The sequence below is a fragment of the Mus musculus genome, chromosome 2, assembly GCF_000001635.26.
Source record: "Mus musculus strain C57BL/6J chromosome 2, GRCm38.p6 C57BL/6J".
Classification (NCBI taxonomy): Eukaryota; Metazoa; Chordata; class Mammalia; order Rodentia; family Muridae; genus Mus; species Mus musculus.
Window position 1 is genome coordinate 97069330 of NC_000068.7, and position 25496 is coordinate 97094825.

At 35.7% G+C, this 25496-nt stretch overlaps 1 protein-coding gene across 4 annotated transcripts in view; it reads left to right on the top strand.

Annotated features, from left to right (window-relative positions):
- The window catches only part of Lrrc4c (leucine rich repeat containing 4C), a 1313504-nt gene that overhangs the window by 751161 nt on the left and 536847 nt on the right, over window positions 1–25496 (top strand). For all 4 annotated transcript variants that reach the window (NM_001289742.1, NM_001363047.1, NM_001363048.1 and 1 more), the window contains exon 4: window positions 25285–25421. The gene's annotated coding sequence lies outside the window, so the exon portion shown is untranslated. The remainder of the gene's footprint in view (window positions 1–25284; window positions 25422–25496) is intronic.

The window sequence follows — 25496 nt, forward strand, 5'->3', positions numbered from 1 at the left end:
TAAAGGTCTAAAGATGTAAAATCTTAAGTATCTTGTGAGGGTCAAGTTGAAAAGGTCTAAGAAAGCAATTTAAGGTACAAGAATATGAGAAATGTTTCAGATTTCTTTTCTTCTCTATGCTATTATTATATTAGGATATCAAAAGTTCAGAGTCTTACTATTAATCAGTGGAATTTACATAAAATATTAATCTGGCCCTTGTAAAGCACTGACTACTATTAGAGTCTCAAGCTCAAAATTTAAATTTTCTTTGGTAACCTTCCAAGTATAGATTTAAAAGTGCTTCGGATAGACCTCTGGACAGAGGAAAGAAAGAGTGTTAATGCTTTTGACACAAAGTCATTTTTGGGATCCCCAAACTTGCTATGACTCAAAAATATCTTCCTCAGCATTTTTGCAGACACTTGGTAACTTCTTATTCTACAATGAGGATTTTAATGCAAATGACAGACAGTATTAATGCTAATAAATATAAAACTTTTATGAATGTGAACCTAAAAAAATACATCATGTAAGCTTCATAGATTTTTAGAGTCCTATTATAGACCAGGATATACCTATCACAAGACAAATGGACTCCCCCAATACACATATAGGAGAGGACTGCAGGGTCTATGTTCATTCAGAGATGATGCACATAAATCTCCAGAGACTGGAGGCCCCAGGGAGTTTAGAAGTCAGGTGGGGTGGGGGGTGGGGACATTTATATGGAGACAGTAAGATTAGTAGAAGGTATGGGATATGGAGCAATCAGGGGATGGACAGGAGGGAATAAAATGAGGAATGTACAAACAAACATACAAACAAACAAACAAACAAGAACAAAACAACCCAAAAACCTCCTGTCAATCAATAGCTTAAGGTCTCTGTCCTACTGCATGTCCCTAATGGTGGGTTCACACTTTCTGTGGTTTTGGAACTCCTCCTGTCCACACAACTACCAGTACTATGGGTCTACGAGTTTAAAGTATACATTGAAAATACAGATTTTTTTTTCCCTAAGCTCCTAAACTTTATCTTTTGTCCCTGTATCTGTTTCAGAAATTTTCCAATCAACTATACGGCTTGAAAATTGCCTGTAATGGGCAGGGGCCAATTGGTCTTCAGAATCAGCTTTCTAGACTGCTCCAAAGTGGTTTGCACTCCCATTACCCCTTGTTGATCAAGCAGAATCTGAAAGCTCACCAAGCAAAAGTCCCTAGCCTGCATTCTCTTGCTTCCCAGCCTTTCCCAACATTCTTGTCTTTCTGAACTCTGACAATGATATACCAATTTCAGCTAAGGATCAGTTACAAAAGAGATTTTTGTTGTCCTTATAGTCAACAAAAAGGCTAGAATGTCAGCTCCCCTAAAAGTCAGGAAAATCAGGTTAACTCTAGTGCCTATCACCATACCATGTTGCATGCTGGCAACCAAGTTGTCTCAGTATTACAAATACCTGTTACAGAGTCCATGTTGTTATCTTAGCTCCTCTCAATTCTTCTTAGTATGCCCTCTGATCTAACTTCTTCAGCTCTTCTCGTAGCTTCTCGTTTCTGCATAACCCTGCAATTTCAGCTATGTACTTTCTTGGTCTGCTTGTCCTTTCTTTCTCTTAGTTCTCTCTTGCTTCCTCATTAAATTCTATTCTGCTGGTCATGTTAAATCTAGTACTTTCACTCTCTTTTCTAGACTATTCCAGATGTCCCTGGCTACACTCATTCTAATTTCTATTGTAAAATCATTTACCTTTTCCATTAAAAAATAAATCAAATAACTAAACATTATGAAGCCACATCTCTTAATAATAGATCATCAAATACCTTTACAATTAAAAAAAATAGACACAAATACTTAAAGTAACTTACAACAGTCTTTTCCACTCAATTTAGAAAACATAATTTTCTAGTATAAAAGGCTATTTTATTCCTATGAAAAAACAAACTACAAAAAAACTTAACACATAGCTACTACACAAGTCTGTTAATATACCAAGAAAAAATTAACTAGTTTGAAATTTTAGATTATTGAAAACTCCCAGTTCAATTATAAGTATAATTTACAATGTAACACATATGATGAATAGGACACAAGATTTTTCTTTCATGATTTTGTGCAAATATTTTTCCTTCTCTTTTTAATTAGGTATTTTCTTCATTTACATTTCCAATGCTATCCCAAAAGCCCCCCCGTGCTCTCCCCCCACTCTCCCCCCTCCACTCCCACTTCTTGGCCCTTGCATTCCCCTCTACTGAGGCATATAAAGATTGCAAGACCAATGGGCCTCTCTTTCCACTGATGGTCTACTAGGCCATCTTCTGATACATATGCAGCTAGAGACAGGAGCTCCAGGGGGTACTGGTTAGTTCATATTGTTGTTCCACCTATAAGGTTGAAGATCACTTTAGCTCCTTGAGTACTTAATCTAGCTCCTCTATTGGGGGGTCCTGTGATCCATCCAATAGCTTGCTGTGAGCATCCACTTCTGTGTTTGCTAGGCCCAAGAATAGCCTCATAAGAGACAGCTATATCAGGGTCCTTTCAGCAAAATCTTGCTAGTGTATGAAATGGTGTCACAGTTTGGAGGCTGATTACGGGATGGATCCCTGGGTATGGCAGTCTCTAGATGGTCCATCCTTTCGTCTCAGCTCCAAACTTTTAAACTTCTTTCATGGGTGTTTTGTTCCCAATTCTAAGAAGGGGCAAAGTGTCCACACTTTGGTCTTCATTCTTCTTGAGTTTCATGCGTTTAGCAAATTGTATCTTATATCTTGGGTATCCTAAGTTTCTGCGCTAATATCCACTTATCAGTGAGTACATATCATTTGAGTTCTTTTGTGATTGGGTTACCTCACTCAGGATGATATCCTCCAGACACATCCATCTGTCCAAGAATTTCATAAATTCATTCTTTTTAATAGCTGAGTAGTACTCCATTGTGTAAATGTACCACATTTTCTGTATCCAATCCTCTGTTGAGGGGCATCTGGTTTCTTTCCAGCTTCTGGCTATTATAAATAAGGCTGCTATGAACATAGTGGAGCATGTGTCCTTCTTACTGGCTGGAACTTCTTCAGGATATATGCCCAGGAGAGGTATTGTGGGATCCTCTGGTAGTCCTATGTCCAATTTTCTGAGGAACTACCAGACTGATTTCCAGAGTGGTTGTACAAGCTTGCAATCCCACCAACAATGGAGGAGTGTTGCTGTTTCTCCACATCCTCGCCAGCATCTGCTGTCACCTGAATGTTTGATCTTAGCCATTCTGACTGGTGTGAGATGGAATCTCAGGGTAGTTTTGATTTGCATTTCCCTGATGATTAAGGATGTTGAACATTTTTTTCAGGTGCTTCTCAGCCATTTGTTATTCCTCAGGTGAGAATTCTTTATTTAGGTCTGAGCCCCATTTTTTAATGGGGTTATTTGATTTTTCTGGAGTCCACCTTCTTGAGTTCTTTATATATATTGGATATTAGTCCCCTATCTGATTTAGGATAGGTAAAGATCCTTTTCCAATCTGTTGGTGGTGTTTTTTTCTTATTGACGGTGTCTTTTGCCTTACAGAAGCTCTGCAGTGAAATCTATATTCTTGTCCCATAGCCACCCATCACTAAGTACATGGACTCTTATGTATGTTTCCTGCTTAAATTTAATTTATAAAAATATTAAACCTGTTAGTAAGATATATGTAAAAATTTAAAATATATATTTTAAAATTAAGTAGGATAAGATTACATATCTTATTTTATACAACATTTAAAAGTCAATAATGGCTTCAATGTCGTCAAATCAATACCCCTCAAGAACTATGAAAGGTTGTACTGATAATTGAGTAGTATTCTGTAAGGATGGTAGTGTGAAACTCAGAAATGTGTGTATTTTTTACACAAAAGTAATCCACTATTGTCCTAAAATCTCTAATGTCATGAAGGGTACAGACGCTCCCAATCCTGCCCTACTATTCCTCAGCTATGCATTGTGATCTCCTAGTCCAAGATAATAGACAAAAACCTAGATTTTATGACTAAGAAGAAAGTGAGACAATATATGAAAATAGATAATTAAAATAAATGTGTCCTTTCAATCCCCTAAAACAATTTCACTCCCTCAGACCACAGTTCAACCATGTAGACATTTTTCATTATATAGGCAAGCTAGAACATGGGCTGTCCATTTGATTGTTATAGACCTATTTATTTTTTAAAATTCATTTTCTACCTAGTATGAAAAACATCTTTGAGGGTTTAAGGATATAATATAACTACAGAGTGTAGGCCATATATGTATTAGGCTGTGAGTTTAATTCCCAGCATCAGATAAACTGGACATGACATTACATAGCTGTAATTCTATCACTCAGGAAATACAGGCAGGAGGATTAGAACTTCAGCGTCATCATACTTGAGGCCACACAGAGATACATATAATCATGTAAAAAATAAATAACTAAATATAGAAATATAAAAAATAAACACTCTGATGTACATTGATGTTGGTAATAAGAAATGTGTGAAAATAAATATTAACATAGTTAGTGATCCATAGATTTACTCTTAAATGTGTGTGTTCAACAGGAATCTGTAGATTTTCTAGTCACTATCTATAAAAAGGCTAAGCACTGTGTATGGGCATTTAGATTAGTAGTATTAGCTATCAGATTCTTACACATCTAATATCTAAAAAGTCAAGAAAAAAGAAAACTAAAAATTGTCATTTCAGGAAAATACAAAAACAAAAATGTGAAACACCTGAATTAGTCATAGACTAATTCTAGTGATTAAATATGCTGGGCTGAGATAGATCTGCCACTAATATTTGAGACTAAGTGCAGATTGCCAAATGATGCTTGTTTGAGGTGTTGTTCACTGTGTTTTCTTTTCAGATAATATAAATCTTTCAGTTTTCAGGGTATTTGTTATACCTTTTGTTGAGAATTGAAAGACCAGAGTATATATATGTTTAGGATCAGGAGTTGAAGGTTTAATATTGGTTTGATAAAACACTTTCTCTGGATATTGTTAATGATCATATCACTTGGTTCCCTGCCCATGTGCAAGTAACCACACCCCCCACCAAAAAAAAAAAACTTGTCAAAAGGTATTAAGCCAAGTTGGTCAGGCTAATTACAAAAATCATGCAAGGTCTTTACAAAACTGAGTGAGTATGGCCTAAAGAACAGAATAAACAGAGATATGATACTGTCATATGTTAATAATCTCTTAGGCAAGGAGAAATTGTATTCTTTGTCAAGGATGTGAACTATAGGAACATTCTAAGAAAATTTCATTACTATATGATATTTAAAGAAACAGTGGTTTTAAAAATTATTTGATAGAAATATAATAGAAAGTTATTTTCATTTCAGTATCATGATAATCTATACATAATTTTACTTGATAAAAATAGATTTACAATCTTTGAGATTTGTTTGCATATGTATTTAATAATTTCTGCCATATTGATTTATTATATTTTTATGCAAGACCAAACCTAGTGAATGTATGACATTATATATATTTAAGGATTGGAAGGATCCCATAGATACTTAATAAATCTAATCAGGAGCCCCTGAGATGATACAGCAAATAAAGGTGCTTGTTGGAAAAAAAAGAAAGAAAGAAAGAAAGAAAGAAAGAAAGAAAGAAAGAAAGAGAGAAAGAGAAAACAGGAAAAAAGAAAGAAAAAGAGAAAGCAAGAGAAACTGAACAAATACCTTTTCTGATAACTGTAGCTAGCTCAATTCAAAAAAAACAAAAAAAACAAAAAAAACCTCTCCCCCTAGTAACATAGTATTTCTTCACTAGTTTTCAAAGTTGTTAAAGGGACAAGTTCTCCAGCATGGTAGATTAAAGCAGGCAAAATCCTGAGCTCCTTTTAGTCATGATTTCTATGTTTCTATGATTCTATGAAGTCATAGAGAAGATTGGACAGGTATTGATTCACAAGAACCCAGAGAGTCACGAAGCAGCTACAGAAACATATCAAGCTGTCTTGCAAGCTGCCACAGAAGATTTATGCTGCTCCCTTAAGAGCAGCCAAAAAATGAGGAGTCTTCCATCTCTATTTTCTAGTCGCCCTTTTGATCATCTACTGGAAGTCCTGACTCAGGTTTAGCAAGTTGTCGTTAGACAAAAGGTCTTTATGAACTGTATTTTGTTGTTCCGAAAAGTTATTTATCGGTAGTAGATTTATTTTTAGTAACTATTGCATTATTAATGATGTTTAATGTGAATTTTGATGGGCATCATGAGGACTCACTCAATTGTATTTATATCCAATTCAGGCTACTATAAATATATTTTGTGTTTCCACTTTATTAAATGTTCACATGAGCAAAGTCTCAGTTTCAGTTATGATTTTTCTTCAAATTTAGGTATGTTGATTGATTTATTTAGTGAAAATGATTATTCCATTTCAAATCTCATTACTTTTCAGCAATATGTGGGCATTTAAAAACTATAATTGTATCCAAGGGTATAAGGACATATCTTACCATTCCTTAAATATTAGTCATGACATTACATACCTACCATGTGAGATATTGAATTTTCATTGAAGACAAAAATTGCTAAAACAGAGTCAAAACTAGAAAGAAGTGAGAGTCTTGTGGTTCAATAGCTACTTTCATGATATGGAAGACTTTGATATTAGAGAGATCACATAGAGAAAAATTCAACTAGACTAGCTACAGTAGAAATAGATGAGATATTGATTCCTGAACTGTAGGAGGATGTGATAAGTATAACGTATATTTTCTGAACTTCATTTCCAGCATCTCTGTTTGCTTGTTTGTTTATTTTGTTTTTTTTTTTTTTGTTTTTTGTTTTTTATTTGTTTCATCTTTTGTTATTCCTCATTATCCATTCCTCAGGCTTATCCAAGTTTTCTGTACATTAAAGGCCTTAAAATGTTTAGGTCCTTCAGGAAAAAATAAAGGAAAATTGTACTTATGAAACCCAAAGTGTAAATATGTGCACAAGCGAATACTATTCAACTAGTATTAGTATCAAAAGCATTCTCTGTCTTTTACAACAATGTAAATTAAGCTGAAATACATTGTGTTAAGTGATATAACCCAGACACATAAAAATAGATGTTATAACACATGCAATTACTTACATGTGGAATATAAAAATAATAAACCCCTGGTCAAAGAATGTAGAACTGTGACTATAAAGGTGGGAATAGGAGTGATGGAGACTGGGAAGCTGTTAGTCAGTCAGTTAGTAAAATTTTTAGTTAGATAAGAAAAATGTGCTTAAATGCTTTGTGTTTCATGGAAATTATAGTTAATAACAATAAGCTATATTTCTTTATGTTCCTAAAAGTGTTGGTTGATTAAATATTTGTGTGTGTGTCTGTGTGTGTGTGTGTGTGTGTGTGTGTGTGTGTGTGTGTGTGTGTATGTATGTATGTATGTTCATTTGTTCAGTTCTGTGTTCCTGTAGAATGCATGTGGAGACCAGAGGAAAAGCTTAAGTGTTAGTCCTTACCTCATGTATAACAATTTTGTCTAGATATTTTTGAATAGGCCAACAGGCTTAGCACTAAAGCTTTTGGAGGACTGTTTTGCTCCACCTCCAATCTTTCTCAGAAGCTCTGTTATCACTTCTCACTTTATACGGCTTTTGAGAATATGAACTAGACTTCTCATACTGGTGTGGCTCATGCTTCATTTACTGAGCTACCTGTGGAACTTAAGTGTTCTTACTACAAAAGGAAATGTGGACTTAGTACAGAGTGTGTATAAAATTTTGTGGCATAATTGTAAGACATTGCTGTCCTTATTATCTGGGTGTAGATATTCCAAAATATATACCAAAATAGCTTGCTGTATCAAAAAAGACATGCCATTTAATTTTTTAATTAAGAGGTTATAATATTTAAAATAATGCATTATAATTAGGTGGGAAATCATGAATGTATTTCAAGTGATAAAGCCAAGCAATCATCGGAAGATTCTATAATGTGATTCTTCACCTTAAATTAGGTTAGGGCAGCATGTCAAAGAGACACACAAAGAACTACTCTTAGGCTATATCCTAAATATATTTCCCCACCTTGAACACTACAGTTCTAGGTTAGTTCTAACTCTGTCTTGGTCTAGAGCAATAAAGTTTCAATACATATGCCATAAACATACCTAGTTAGAGAAGCAAATTTAAAAGTAATATAAATAAAACCTTCTGCTTTTTCTATGCTGTAGATCTGAAAGATAACACAATTTTTTTATGTAAAAACTGTAAGTCCTTGAGCCAAGTGAAGCAGTCAATGGCTTCAACATTTTGGGTTTTAATTTTGACCCTGCTGGCAATTATCTTCTCATGCTGGTGCTTGTGGATCTCTATTGGACTTATCGTGTCCAAAACATATGTGATTGTACAAGCCCTTTAGCAACAAACAAACAAACAACAACAGAAAAAATTTATAAATAGCAGATATTACCTTTATACTTCTCCTTCTCATCCTCATTGTTAGTATTTTTTTTTTAACCACAGACTTGATAACTATATAAAAGTGCACAGGATTTAAACATTTTAACAATACACACATACATTATCTAGAAGTCCCTCAACTAGTAGAGTGCCTTAGATCATCACATATGCTGTCACCGTTCTTCCAGCAGGACTTTTGTACATATGGAAGCCTCTAACCATTTCTTCTTCATATCCATACTGTGGCAACTTGTCCTTGCCATACTGGCTGTTGAATATTTTGAAAATCTTTCATCAGTAAAGAATAAGCTTCTACAGGTACATTTCTTTAACAATCTGTGGCTCAATTGAAAAGAATGGTACTTCTTTCAGATTTCAATGGTTACAAAAATAAGTAAAGAAAACTAGTAGAAATGAACTGTTTCTCTGCAAAATCCACATGACTTTTAGGATAAGGAATTCCTATCAGAATTACTCTAATGTTCTATCATGAAATTGGAGACTGAAATTTAAAGTAAAAAAAGTTTGGATGACCACATAGATATTCCTAGAAGAGAACAATACTGTTCCTTTTTCTTTGGGGGGAAGGGGAGGAATCACCAATGAGATTTGAGTTTTTTCTAGAATTCAGAGCAAACAGACCAACAGAAGTCTGTGTGGTTAGAGTGAGAATATGCTGAGATTATGCTTTATGGATAAAAATTGATAAGTGAGATTAGGAAGGAGAAACCCATTGACTTACATTTTTAGCAGTTATGATTCACAAGCATATACTTAATGCACAAAATCTGCGAACAACCATAGTATAGTCACTAATGCCAATTGTTAATTTGACAGAATCTAGATTCCCCCAGGAAACATGCCTTTGGGTATGGCTGATAAATGGTATCTTGGTCAGCAAAGTTGAGTTGGGCCACTGTGCAAAAAGCATCACTCCTTGACTGGGATCCTTAATTAAATGAATAGAGGGATTTGAGCCACTTCATACATTCATCACTTTCTGGATCAGGCCATGGATGCAGATGTGAAGAGTAGTGTCATTCTTCTGCTACATGGTCCAATGTTATATCTTGTTACTATAATATCAACCGTGTTATGCTTGATCCCCATCCATTACAATAGACTTAACTAGAATATAAGTATTTTTAAGGTTGAGAATCAGTAACTGTGCCTATTCAGGTGTAGATGGAATATCTATAGCACTCCTGCCTCAGAGTGCAGGGAACATCACAGGATGTAAGACCTAGAGGATAGTGAGGGGTACTTTGAAAAGTTGCCCTCCAGATATGACATGATTATTATAAACATAAGCTCACAGAAGCTATGGTTAACTGCATAAGATCTCCATAAGACCAAAAAAAAAAAAATCCAGCATAGAGTACAGAAGGGTTCTGGATCCCTCACCCATAGCTAAGGAGTGAAGAAGAGAAAACTGTTTGGTGTCAGGGGGATACTTGGTATGCCGTTCACACCTTAATGGATTATATCACACATTTATCAATGAATAATCTAATTGGATTCAGTGGCTTATCTAAAAACAACATGGTCAGAAGACAAATGAGAGATGACGGCATGTAGGGATAGAATGTGAAATAAATATACCCAAGATACACTATACACACATATAATAATATCAAAACTATGTTAGGAAAACACATACATGTTGGTTTTATACACGCATATGTGTGGATAAATAGATGATAGATTGATGATGGATAGATGGATGGATAGATAGATGATAGATAGATAGATAGATAGATAGATAGATAGATAGATAGATAGATAGACAGATGATAGATATAGAGAGATAGATAGGTAGATAGATAGATAGATAGATAGATAGATAGATAGATAGATAGATAGATAGACAGACAGACAGACAGACAGACAGACAGACAGACAGACAGACAGACAGACAGACAGATAGATAGATAGATAGATAGATGATAGATATCTCAGGTGATTGTCTCTGAGCATCTAAGAGCTAGTGAAGTGATCAGTGTACAAATAGACTTGTTCCCAAAGCCTGACCATCTGAATTTGACTCCTGAAATACAGATGAGACAGAACTGACTCCTGCAAGGTGTTCTCAAATTTCCATGTGTGCACCATGGTAGCAGGATAGCCAATCAGAATTTGGAATAGTAGGTCTCAGTTTATTTTAAAGTCATCAGGAAGAGAACACAATCAAAATAGAATTCTAGAAACGTTATTGAAGAAGGGTGATATAAAAGCAAGTAAACAGGAAGAAATAGAAGCCTATGAGGTTGTAAGCCCAGGAAAATGGGTTAAAATCCAAAAACATTCTTGAAATTCTTTGTTGAAAACCACAAGGTAAAATTATCTCTCCTGTCTTTTATTTTTTATAAAAATACATGTTAAATATTTTTGCTTTACTAAAGGCAAAGCCAACTCAAATTTCTATCAAGTGTTTCTGTACCAAGTTCATTCATTATGACTTAGGGCAGGCATAATGCATTTCACGAATCCTGTATGGGAATGCAGTTTAAGTAAAGAAGAGAATGGCTCCATTCATTAGTTTCCTCATTCACTGTTTGTTCAGGCATCCATTCTTTCATTCACTCATTGTTTACAGTAATGTAATAGGTCAGTTTATGGGAACACTGCCAAGACCTTGGCTTGACCTCATTTGAAAAGAGGGCAACACAGAATGAAAAGCCTATACAGGATTTATATTTACCTTTGAAAACATACACACATATGCTCTTAAATAAGGCTATGAAGGTTACAGCACCAAACCAAGTATCAAAGTGAGGTGCATGCTCTTGTAAGTTGCAGTTGATATTCTCTGTGTCCCTTTTCCATGAAGATGTTAAAAAAAAAGCTCCCAAATCAATTCACCCAGCCATGCCTCTCTATATAATCTTTCCACAGCACTTTGGCTTTGGGATAAATATAAATTAGAAGTGAATGCTGTGAGAAAGATCTCTCTAGCTAGTCCATTGGGTCATTATTTTTTAAACATAAATAAAATCGAACTGTAATTTATAGCTGGAAGTTCTCTGAGGTTTACATCCTCTTCTTCTTACCTATATTTTCTTCTCTCATTATAAATTAATGACAGTGAGCAACAGAGCTTTGCTGGGGATTGGTGTAAAAAAATGTCAGTAGAAATTAAGAGTCTTTGTCTAGAAGGATTTGAAATAAAAGAAAAGTTCTGCATATGAGTTTGTTAGAAGGCACCACATCATAGCCTCTTCACTTGCTATTCATTTATGGGTCATTTAAAATATATCTTTTCTTCCATTTCCAAAATTTCATACTAATATGAAATACCTTACTAATATGTGGATACTAATATGTGGATACCTTAGTTTAGATATAAGCAAAAATACTTACAGCTCTGCTTTAAAAGTTTACCTTTGAAGCTAGAACAAATATAATGTGTGATTTACTATTTGTGGAAAAAAAGAGGCAGGTATATCAATCTTGGGTATAACATATATTTATATCTACAAAGGAACTGAGTTATCACATAGGTCCTCAGTCACACCTTCACATCTTTTAAAAATAATTCCATTTTTAACCTCAAAAATTCCAATTAACCTTCCATCTTTCCCTCTCTCCCTTCCTTCCTTCCTTCCTCCCTTCCCCTCCCTTCTAGTGAGTTATTTAAATATAGTAGTAGCTGTCAGAATGTACAGTTCATTCTGAGGATTAGGAGGAGTTCAGGGATTGGTTTCCTGGTTACTCTGCACCAAAGTGCAACCAAGAAATTCACAAAGCCACACTCTTCTTTGAGTTTATTCCTATCTATCCTGGTTATTGAAATATAATGGGAACCATATTTCTAACTGGCCATCAGCCAGTGATCACCCTGGACTTCTATATGGTACTGAGCTTCTATGCTACCAGACTTCTCTGGACTCCTTGCTGGCATTTGACTAGACTTTTTAATAATATGGTAGCTTGCCTTCTCACTTCTAGTGAGAGAATTTATTGGTCTTGTTTAATAATGTATAGTAATATTTAATAGAGGACAGCTTCTATGGAGAAACTGTCTTTTTCCTTAGATGGGATCTAGTAGTTAATTGCAAGTTATAGATGCATATACACGTTGTGTATATACATATGATCCACTCAAGTAAAGTGGATCATACATGAATTTGACTCCCACTAGGTCAGTTGATCACTTTAATTTATGAGTCTACTCAATGGGACATAGTTTTATCATATTGAATATTTTTTCTTTGACTGAGAACAAAGTTCAGTGTTACTACACTTGCCAACATTGTTCAAAGTTCCAAGTACAATTCCCATCCCTGGAAAGTAAAAAAAAACAAACAAACAAAAATACAAAAAGAAATCAGTCATTGTGCTGAAATGGTATTTTAATCAAGCTACTAATAGTATTTCAAAAGAACCAATTATATGCATTTATCAAGATCCTGTTATTGTTTGGATAAAGATATCTGTATAGTAATACCATATAATCAATTTATGTGTACCCTCTGGCTCTAACATACAGAGGTAATTTGGAAAATCCCTAACTTCTCTTAACAGAGTAAATGCATTTGAAATGAAAATACCCTCACGATTGTGATGGTTAATATTGATTATCAATTTGACTGGATATAAGAGCACATGAGAAATAAGCTATTTTCACATATGTGCATCTTTGAGGAAGATTATAGTTCAGTTACCTGAGATAAAAAAATTACATCTTCAATGGAATTATTTAAGGAATCATTCCTTGGACAGAGGTCTGGATTATAAAGGAGAGAAAACAGGGTGAACATCATCAGTATTATCCCTCTCTTCTCTTCTGATTGTCAACTCCATGTGCCCTCCTCGAGTCCTTATTAGCTTAGATTCCCTTCCATGATCCCTTTATTAGTTTGCATTTATCTGCTCTATTGTCTAATTAATGTGAAAAGTAACTCAAACGTAACTCTTTGTCACACAAAGAGCATTTGATCTTCTATGTTCCCTTTATTCAGTTAAATAATACACTTATTTTTGAAAATTCTTCATCTAATTTTGTAATTCTATTGAAAATATGGAGGTCGTGTGAGAAAATGTTCATAAATTTTTGTAACAAGGAATGAAATGAAATACAGAATCACTTAGCCACAGCAGTTGCTACTTACCAGGCATTTCACTCTCTAGTCAACCACTACATGAAAGTATTAAGTGGAAAGCCAGAAATATTTAATTCACACAGCTTAAAGTTCACAACATTCTGTATATTATGATGAAATCTCAGATTACTGTATTTTTTTCTTCACTGAATCTTAATTAATCCCTTTGTTCTATCCATACTAACATAACCAGAGTATGTGTATTACCCACTAGAGAATAGCCTTTTTCATCCTGAGATCTATATTTTGCTCAAGTAATTAGTTGAAAGAGAACCTGTGCTCATATAACTTTTATTACAGTTTGTTGTTATAAATTTCCTGTTTGATGATTATTTTATTAGCCTATTCTTTTCTTTTTTAATTTAATCTTTTGTATATATATATATATATAAAACATAATATTCCAGATTTTATTCCCCTCCCAGCCTACCCTCCAACTATTCCACATCCCATACCTCATCTCCACCCTTGTCTCCAGGAGGATGTTCCCACCACCCACCATCTACCCCACCAGACCTCTAAACATGCTGTATCAGTTGGTGTATGCTACCTGGCTGTTGGGCCAGTTTCTGAGAGATCTTAGGGGTCCAGGTTAATTGAGACTTCTGGCCCTCCTACAGGGTGGCCCTCCTCTTCAGCTTCTTCCAGCTTTTTCCTAATTCAACCACAGGGTTCAGCAGCTTCTGTCCATTGGTTGGGTGTAAATATCTACATCTGTCTCTTTCAGCTGCTTGTTGGGTCTTTTGGAGTGAGGTCACAATAGGTTCATTTTTGTGAGCACTCCATAGCCTCAGTAATAGTGTCAGGCCTTGGGATCTCCCCTTGAGTTGGATTCCACTTCAGGCCCATCTCTAGACCTTCTTTTCCTCAGACTTCTCTTCATTTCCATCCCTGTAATTCTTTCAGACAGGAACAATTATGAATCAGAGTTGTGACTGTAGGATTGCAATCCCCTCCCTCACTCAACTACCCTGTCTTTCTGTTGGAGGTGGGCTCTATAAGTTCCCTCTTTCTATTGTCAGGTCCCTCCCTTTGAGTACTGAGAATCTCTCACATCCCAGGACTCTGGTTCATTCTGGAGGGTCCCCCCAACCTCGTACCTCCCAACGTTGCCTATTTCCATTCTTTATGCTGGTCCTCAGGGCTTCAATCCTTTTCCCTCACCCAATAACAGTTCTGATTCTCTTCTTAATCCCTCCCGGGTCCCTCCTTCCCTTCCCCTTGTGATTGCTTTCTTTCAAATTAAGCTATCCTAAGTATAAATTTATATAGAGATTGTGGTAAAGGGGCTTGTGACCAGCCTGGGTTGCAGCCATACCTTTGGGATTTCAGATGTCTCAGAGGAATTGGGCATCTAGCAGGCAGGAGTGACAAGTGTATCTTTCTCTGTGACTCCTTTTTCTAGTCCAGTCACTATAAAATATATCAAGATTTAAGTTGTAGGTGCTTTTTGGATGAATGACTTGGTTCCTACAATTTAATTTTTTGAGAATTCCTTAAGTGGATACTGAAGTTATACCCTCTTTCTCCCCTTTCCTACCCCTCGTGTGTCTGTCTTACTTATCAAACACATGATTCTTTATTATTTAATGATGAATGTCAGAGCTATAATTAAGTACATATTTATATATAACACTGTAGTATGTTTTATATAGTAAAAATCTACACACTTGAGAGATCAGTTAGTGTTGTATACATGACTTTAGGCTGACCTCTTAGAATTGGGTAACTTATAAGCAAGCCCATCCCAGCAGAAGAAATAATTCTCTATCTCTCTGCAACCATCAGTTGCCTGTAGTTTAATTTGTGGGGGGCGGGGGAAAACACCTAGTTCAACTCCCCCCAAGAATAAATGGAAAAAGAACAAAAGAAATATCACCATTCTTCATATATTTCTTGAATATATATTTCACTATATTATTTTACTTACAAAATATTCCTGAGTGCCTAGTTTTTAATTTTTTTAACCAATACACAAAACATAAGCCCTGTACACATTCACTGGATATCAGTGTTTAATACATCTCTATAGTATATAAGCAATGGTTAGACAAGATTAAATGCATTTATCTCCAACATTAGTCACTTCCTTATGGTAAAAATTTTCATCTTTGTTCTTGCTGTTTAAAATATCTGGTGTATTATTGTTTTCCCTCTCTTCATATTGGTTGATTGTTTTTGAGCTACTTAAAACTTTGCGTGAATACTTTCATTTGCCAAGCATCTTGCAAAGTTAAGGGCAAGTATGTGCAACACATAGACTGGTAATCTGTGGACTCACCTAGAAAATGTTGGTTTTTTAAAAATCATTCCTTTATTTGATGATGTTTAAATGGAAGTAACTAAAATATGTTTTTTTTCTTATTGCTATAAAAATTCTTCTTATTGCTGGGGATTTGGATTTAGGGCTTTGTATTTCAAGAAGACAGCAGAGTGGACACATAGAAAGGTTCATATGTAATCTCAGAGGATTGTTCATTCAAATGTTCGATGCCAGACAGTTTACTATTTCTTACTTAGTGACATTGAAAATATTTATTGTTAAATGAAAAGTTACAGTAGCATCAGCAGATCACTATGGCCTGTCAGATATAATACTCTGTTTCTCATTAGGCATTTATTTAATACTAATAACTTAGAGTTTAGCTAAATGACTTATTATCATTCTATAAAATGTATTAATTAATGTTTGAGACTCCTTACTCAAGGTGAGAAAGCTAGTCCTGGAAACATAGTTGTAACAGAACTGAGTATAGTGTAATATCTTAAGATCTTCATGTTGAACAAGAAGCCTAAAGCTCACATGTGGCGTAGTTTGTATGCTTATTGGTATTTTTCTAAGAAAATAAAACTTGAATTCCTACCACTAATAACAAAACTGTATTTAAACTTGATATTTTTGTTTTCTCAAAATATTATGAATTAGGATGTGGATGAAATGGAAGCACGGCATAGAGTAGCATCAGTTCCTATTTTGAAATCAATACACTAGCACATTTTTTATTGAGTTATACAAGTTACAAATGTTTATTATACTTCAGAATGATGATGCCAGATAGAATACTGTCATTATAAATATGATAATTCTGTTCTTGATTGTATGCTTATGTCAAAAGTCCAATTGAGATGGGAATGCTTATAACGCAGATGTAATAAAAAAATCCCTTTATTCACTTATGGCCAGTAAAACAATATTAGAAGATGATATATTCCAGACTCCTACTGGTTAGTGACTTGGGTCTCATTATTCTCTATTATATTTATTGTTTGTTGAGATATAATTTCCAGACATCTTATCTTCACCATTAATATCTCTGCAATGGCCTATATTATAAATTATGTATCCAAATCCAAGTAGTAAAGATATAGATTTATGAAAATAATAATAATAGTAAGTGGGCATAAGGCAACTATCAGATAGAAAAGGGACAAGACAAAACATACTAGGGATTCTAGTACTTATTGATAGTAGGAGTTGGGTCTTGTGTGAGTGCCACTGTACCCTGGACCCTCAGAGTCAGGAGGAATTGCTTCTCTAAATAGATATATATGATCTCAACATAAATTTATATTTATTACAGAGAATAAAGTAGATGGACATCAATTGATTTTGTATTTCAAATTTTTCTTTTCTAGGATATAATAAACCTAATGAATGAACAGGAAAGTGAATTAATAGCACATACCTCGATATGTGTTTAGGAGCAAAATATCTACCTGGGGATAGACTTGATTCTTCCCTTAGATTGTAACCCTAAGACACACATGCCTTTTATAGGAAGGAGATGAGAAGTGTTACAGTTTTGAATCAGTGCTCACAAACACTAGGATAAAATTCATAATGAAGATCTTTGAACTCAGAGTCGGCTAGATAGAAGTCCTCAGTGAAGAATGTTATGAAGATTCAGATAAAGTCTGTCTACTCTGGAACAACAATTATGCCTTTTCTATTGTTTGCAGAACTCCTACAAAGAAAAGTTAGTATCTGTTATGACATAGTTTATACTACAAGATGCTTTCTTTTGTTTGATACTTTTCAAAATAAAGTATTGACTCTTGGTTCATGTATGCATGAATGTATGCATTTGACAAACTCACCACATGTACATATGTTTGAAAGAGTTGACTTCAGCCCTGAATATGCTTTGTTCTAGTTCTTTGATTTAACCAGATAAAATTGGTCAAACTGCTAAATAAAAGTCTTTTCATTTCTCTTGAGGAAACAGTAATCTCTTGCAATTATCTTGTTCTAGACAATATGCATTTATTCACAGAAATATTTGCACAAGGAATAGTTGTAAAATTAGTCACTGTTTCTTTTATTTATTTGCTTTCCATCCCAATGTCAGCTCCCCCAACCCAGTCCACCCTCACACAGATCTTTCCCCCATTATCTACTCAACCTTCTCCTCTGAGTGGGGCAGGGGAAGGCTCTACCCCCTGTGTCATTAAACTCTCACTTATTAAGTCACCATAGGACTAGGAGCATCCTCTTCCATTGAGGCTACACAAGGCAGCCCTGTCAGCAGAAATGGACCCATAAGCAGGTGTTAGGTATAGCCCTGGCTCTAGTTGTTGTGGTACCCACATGAAGGCTGCACTTCTGCTAAATATGATGGGGCTTGTCCTAGATCCAGCTTAGGCTCACTCTTTCATTGATGGTTCAGTCTCTGAGAGCACCCAAGTTGAGTTTGTTGGTAATCCTGATGGAATTCTCATCCCTGTCCTCTTCAGGTCTGTCTATCATTCCCCAAGACTTCCACTAGACTCATGAGCTCCATCTAACTCTTGGCTGTGCGTCTCTGCCTCTTAGAGGACCATGAGGATAGGCTCATGTCTCCAAGCATAACAGAGAACCATTAATAGTGTCAGGAATTGGTTCTTGTCCATGGAATATGTCTCAATTTAGGACAGTCATGGTTGGTCGTTGCCTCTGCCTTGCTCTACCTTTGTACCTTTACATCTTGTAGGCAGACACATTTTATTTCAAAGGTTTGATGGCTGGGTTTCTAACCTCCACTGGGAGATTTGCCTGGCTATAGAAGATGGCCACTTCAGGATCCATTTCCCCACTGCTAGGAGTCTCAGCTAGAGTCACTCCCATAGACAACCTGGACCTTCCCTACATCCCAAATCTTAGGCACATTACACATCCTGCCTGCCCACACACACACACCGATTAAAGCACTAGGCCTGTGATGCAATAGAAAAAGAACATGAAGACTGATACAATGTCTAGGTTTTAATATTTGTGAGACAAGATAGAAGCTGTAATGTCTTGTTCATATTATGCATAATAAAAAGTACATTAGTTTGTTTCTGTAACTTATTCAAGGTAGATTCCTTTTAAAATGTGTTGTGGATTACACAGTACATTATGAAAAATATGTTTATATACTTATTTTGGAAACAGAGGGGTACTACAATTGAGCCTATACAATGAAAACAAATAGAGGAATATTTAAAATGCACAAAGGAGTCAGATTATGATTAATTAGAAAGTTAAGTTTCTTTAGAATGTTCCTCTGTCATTCATATTCAGACTCAAACTACAATTCAACAGTGCTCCATCACCAGGCTCTGCGGGGCATTCCATTTTCAGGGAGAAGCTTGACACATTTGGACTTTTGTGATATATGGACTCATTTCTAACAATGAGATCAACAAATAGCTCATCCAAATACCTTTGACTCAGGAGAAAGCTAAAGACTTTTAGGTAAAAACCTGAAATATTCTTGGCCATCTGCATAATGACTGAAATTAGCATAGGTTTACACAGTGCACATTTCCTTTAGAATTTACATGTCTTTGAAAGGAACAGAAGGCTATAAATTTCCTATGGGGAAAATCTCTTGAGGGCCTGAGGGCTTGAAACCAAAGGAGTCTAATGTGAGAGGCCTGTACTGCATGGTTGAGAGGACAAAAATCATTCTTCGAGAGATTACTGTGTTATGATAACTTTTGAAAACTGTTCCTTCTATGAACAAAGCAGGCTTACCCTTTGGGGAACACTGGTAATGAATGGCTTCTCCGCCCTACTTATTGCAAGATGATGTAAGCTAAAAACTCAACATTCGACCCCATAACCAGAGTTTCCTCATAGAAATGTTTCCACACAGAAAGAGGCAAAAAGTCAGGAAAGTAAAGAAGAATGAGGGACAAATATAGAGAAAAAAAGATGAGGAAAAGATTGTAGTAGACACAAATGGAAAGGAAAATATGCTATATCTTTGAATTTTAAGGTTTGTACTTCTGCTTAAGCTGGCCTTACTATTTCTCTACTAGAAGACTAACCTATGGACAGGTAGCTTACTCTTCCAGAATGCGAGCCCTGCCTAAGTGTCAGGCATACCTCAAGAGAAGGAAAAAAATCCTACTCCTATGAGACACACAGGCAGGGAAACTTCTGAACAAAGTGCAAAGGTATCCAGTATATCTTTATCTGTAGAGGTCACAAATCTTATGCAATAATTACATGACAATGTGATTGATTCCCAAGCCTTTCATCTCCAAAGTCCTCCTACTATTTCCTTTCAATCATAGGAACTGTGTTCTTTTGATTTCTGTATGGGTCTACTATAGAATCCATGGTTGTATTGATATACGCTGTGTGTTCCAAATTTTAATCAGTTAAAACTATCCTTCTAATTTTTTGAGAAGGATAGTAGAAAACATTGTTCTAGCTTGGGATAATTTCAATCTAGCCATAAAACTTTTAATATAGAATTTTTTGATATCTTTTTACTGGATATTTTCTTTTTTTCTAGTAGATGTTTTCTTTATTTACATTTCAAATGTTATCCCCTCTCCTGATTTCCCTTTGGAAAAACCCCTTTCCCCTTTCCCACCCCCTGCTCACCAAGGGACCCACTCCTGCTTCCTGGCCTTGGTGCATTCCCCAACACTGGGGCATAGAACCTTCACAGGGCCAAGGGCCTCTCCTCCCATTGATGACCGACTAGGCCATCCTCTGCTATATATGCAGCTGGAGTCATGGGTTCTTCCATATGTATTCTTTGGTTGGAGGTTTAGTCCCTGGGAGCTCTGGAGTACTGGCTAGTTCATAATGTTGTTCCTCCTATGGGACTGCAAACTTCTCTTCAGCTCCTTAGGCCCTTTCTCTAGCTCCTCCACTGGGGACCCTATGCTTAGTCCAATGGTTGGCTGAGAGCATCCACCTCTGTATTAGTCAGGCACTAGTAGAGCCTCTCAGGAGACAGCCATATCAGGCTCCTGTCAGCAAGCACTTGTTGGCATCCACAATAATGTCTGAGTTTTGTGACTGTAAGTGGAATGGTTCCCCAGGTGGGACAGTCTCTGGATACTATTTCCTTCAGTATCTGCTCCACACATTGTCTCTGTAACTCCTTCCATCAATATTTTGTTCCCCATTCTAAAAATGACCAAAGTGTCCACACCTTGGTCTTTGTTCTTCTTGAGTTTCATATGGTTTGTTTTCTTTATTTACATTTCAAATGTTTTCCCCTCCTCTTCCCCCAAAATAATCCCTATTCCATTCCCCATCCCCCTCATTCTATGACCTTGTTCACCCACCAATTAACTCCTGCCTCCCTGTCCCCATGCCCTCATATCCCCCTACACTGGGGCATCGAGCTTTCACAGGACTAAGGGACTCTCCATTGATGCCCAACAAGGACATCCTCTGCTACATATGTGGCTGGAGTCATAGCTTCCTCCATGTGTACTCTTTGGTTGGTGTTTTGGTTCCTGGGACCCCTGGGTTGTCTGGTTGGTTGATATTGTACTTTCTATGTGGTTGCAAACCCCTTCAGCTCCTTCAGTCCTTTCTCTAAATGTATATTTCATATATGAATCCAATGTGTCTTGATCATGTTCCCACACATTATTTCTCACTCTTCTCAGATTCTCTACATCACACTCATGTCCACTTCATATATTTTCTTTCACTCTGAATCATGATAGTCACATTCTTTTTAAAATATTTAAATATCTGCATGTCATTGCTTGAATATGAGAATATTTAACACATAATATTGAGGTAGAAGAAAAAATGTAGTCACACATAAATCATCAGACTAGGAGATTGTATAAAACTATTTAGGGAAATAAGGCTACAGAGAGAATGTATGGGCGGCTCTTTGCAACTTTATACTCTCTGCTTTCTCAATGACACTGACAGACGACACAAGTGTGATTTATTCTCCTTTGTTACTGGTCCCAGTTAAATAGATAGAGGAAACAAATTCGCAAGCAGAATATCGAGAACCACTGTTTCTTGCTGAGCTCGGTTGCCATCTGTAAATTCAGATACTGTGCTATGAGACAGAGTTATCTCCTTCTACCATAAAGTGGCATGTCTTTTTTTCTAAACATTACTTTCTTTAAGGCTCATTTTTCTCATCTAAAAATATGGAAGAATACCCACTTCACCAGGTGACTTTTAGGATTAAAAGATAGCAGACTTCTATCTCTGCTTATACAGATCTATTTGGTTTTGGTTCCTAGATTTACTTAGTAGGAGATTGAAGAGTGATTTCTTATAGGAAAGTGTAGTATGGTTTAAATATATTTGAATTCAGGACTTCATGTAGGAAATGATTTTGAAAAAAATCAAGATTTATTTTAGAGCCCAGGATATCTGTGGAAGACACATGACTTACAGGGAAGATTTGATCTAGTCCTCTTGACCTTGGATTTAGGAAGTTCCTGTATCTATCATTCAGCCCTAGGTCTAGCATAGTGTCTAAAATGAAGAAGTACCCCAGAAATGCTAGCAAAGACCCCCAGTAAAAGGAGGACATGAAGTCTGAACTAGCCATCTTTTGTAACCAGGACATACAAGCAGTCCTCTAAATGACTGAATTACCTCTCCAGCCTCTGGTTAACTATTTCTTTTTTTTTTAATATTTTTATTACATATTTTCCTCAATTACATTTCCAATACTATCCCAAAAGTCCCCCATACCCTCCCCCCCACTTCCCTACCCACCCATTCCCATTTTTTTGGCCCTGGCATTCCCCTGCACTGGGGCATATAAAGTTTGCAAGTCCAATGGGCCTCTCTTTCCAGTGATGGCTGACTAGGCCATCTTTTGATACATATGCAGCTAGAGGCAAGAGCTCTGGGCTACTGGTTAGTTCATAATGTTGTTCCACCTATAGGGTTGCAGATTCCTTTAGCTCCTTGGGTACTTTCTCTAGCTCCTCCATTGCGAGCCCTGTGATCCATCCAATAGCTGACTGTGAGCATCCACTTCTGTGTTTGCTAGGCCCCAGCATAGTCTCACAAGAGACAGCTACATCTGGGTCCTTTCGATAAAATCTTGCTAGTGTATGCAATGGTGTCAGCATTTGGAAGCTGATTATGGGGTGGATCCCTGGATATGGCAGTCTCTACATGGTCCATCCTTTTGTCTCAGCTCCAAACTTTGTCTCTGTAACTCCTTCCATGGGTGTTTTGTTCCCAATTCTAAGGATGGGCATAGTGTCCACACTTCAGTTTTCATTCTTCTTGAGTTTCATGTGTTTAGCAAATTGTATCTTATATCTTGGGTATCCTAGGTTTTGGGCTAATATCCACTTATCAGTGAGTACATATTGTGTGAGTTCCTTTGTGAATGTGTTACCTCACTCAGGATGATGCCCTCCAGGTCCATCCATTTGGCTAGGAATTTCATAAATTCATTCTTTTTAATAGCTGAGTAGTACTCCATTGTGTAAATGTACCACATTTTCTGTATCCATTCTTCTGCTGAGGGGCATGGTTAGCTATTTCTTAAACAAGAAAAGACAGAAGTGTTTTAATTATTTTGCTATAATGATCTTTAGAAGTGAAGAAAGGAACAATACAATGGTTGACAGAATCTAATAAAACAGTTAATACAAGAACATTAAAATTTAAAAATACAATGATTTTAATCAGCAGTTTTCAACCTGTGGGTAGTGAACCCTTTGAGGATTGATTAACCCTTTCACGGGAGTTTCCAAGTCCATTGAAAAACACAGATGTTTATATTATGATTCACAACAGTAGCAACCAATTAATTTTATGGTTGGGGAACTACCACAATATGAGTAACTTTATGAAATGCTTGAAGCATTAGGAAGTTTGAGAACCACTGATTTAAGTGAATGTAATTTTTTATTGAGTTTACTATATAAGTCCTGTAAATCTAAAATGTTTGCAGAATATTTTTATGGTTGAAACAGAGTAATTCAGAACCTGAAAATGATATGGTATCTATCCAAGTTAGCATTGATTGTGAATTTGAGACAGCCTAAAGTCATCTGAGAGTAAATTATTTTGACTGAAGAATTGCCTAGTTGTCCAACTGGTTTGACTGACATATGGGCATATCTATGTGCAACCGACTTGATTTTTAGATTATTTAGGAAGGTCCAGTCTACGTTGAGGTGTTACCATCACTATTCAGTTGGTACCAGACAGTATAAAAAAATGTCTATGAATGAGCCTGTGAGAGCAAGTCATTGAGTAATCTATCAATAATATTTCACAAAATTCCTATTTGTAGATTTCTGTCCTGAGTTCCATCCTTGGGATGAACAGTTAAAGTTAGGAACTGGATGAAAGACACCCTAAGTCACTTCTTTTCCGCGATTTATCACAACAGGAAAGTAACCACAATACTGTTGAAGATGAAAATTTTAATGCATTCAGTTCAGATGAAATGTGCTTTGTTTTGGTTTCCAAATATGTTTAAGAATTGGATAGCATTCCATTAAAATAGAAAGTTCTTCTTTAAGCTTGGAAAAATAGCTGGTTTCAGTGACATAGCTTGCGCAAGCGGAGAGAATAGCACAAGGTAAATTTAAGCTGGCTGGTTATCTGTGTAGCATTTTGTCAGTTCCCTGCATTAAACTGAAAGAGAAGGGACATTCATTACCATACCTCAAATGTCAAGACCTTTTTAGATTAGATCGTATATCTCCTTTACATTTGTAAAAAACTTGTCTCTTTTAGATTTTTTTCTGTTTTATTTAATTTTAATATGACTGTGTGATGCTTAACCTGAGTGACCTCTTCTTGGTCTCACCTTCTAAGGTCTATACTCAACTGAAATCTATGATCTCCCATTATTTTTATTTAACAGTAATATAAATATCTATTAATAAAAGATACATAATTAATTATGATATAAATTTCATAGGTTTTTTTACTTAATATTTACTAAAGTTCTAATGCAAAAGTGCTTTGTTTATCTTAGATCAAAAACTATTTTTATTACTTAAGTAAAGTTATAATCTATGCTTCTATTCCTTACATGAGTAAAGAAAGAGAGCCATAGATTTTGATAACTGAAATTAAACTTTATTTCTTTTTTCTTTATTTGAATGATGAGACTAATAGAGATCCCAACTTTGGAGAGCAGGGAGAACACATTCTTGGAAAAGTGTACTCAATGACACAATACTTAGAGAAATAACTGTCATAGAATCAGGTATGGTAACGCTTCAATGTCAAATGTTCTTCAGAATATAATTGTATTTCAATTTCAAAGCACATTTAAATGAAATTTGATACATTGATCAATAACTTTTATGGATATCTTATCTTTCATTGATCTAGACAGATTTTTAAATGTATTATTAGTACAGATGCAAAATCATGATGACATGTCATATACTTATTTTGATACTTCTCTGTATGATTACTCTTAGTGAAAAGAGCAGCAATCAAATTGCTTCTAGTGAAGTCACAGGTAATAAAAATGTACCCTTGACTAAGCTGTAGGTCTAATTATGCACTTTAATTTTACTTGATATAGGAATTACCGAAGGAACGAAGAATAATGCATGTATTTTGACACAATGGAGACATCCTGACACCTCTTCTGAATCTCAGTAAATTAACTGGATTCAAGCTTGGCAAACAGGAAAACTGGTACAAGACAACTTGCTACAGGTATGTGAGAGCTATAATTTACACTGCTAAAATCCTTCAAAGATCTATTGACGGTGGGGTTGTTAATTACTTTTC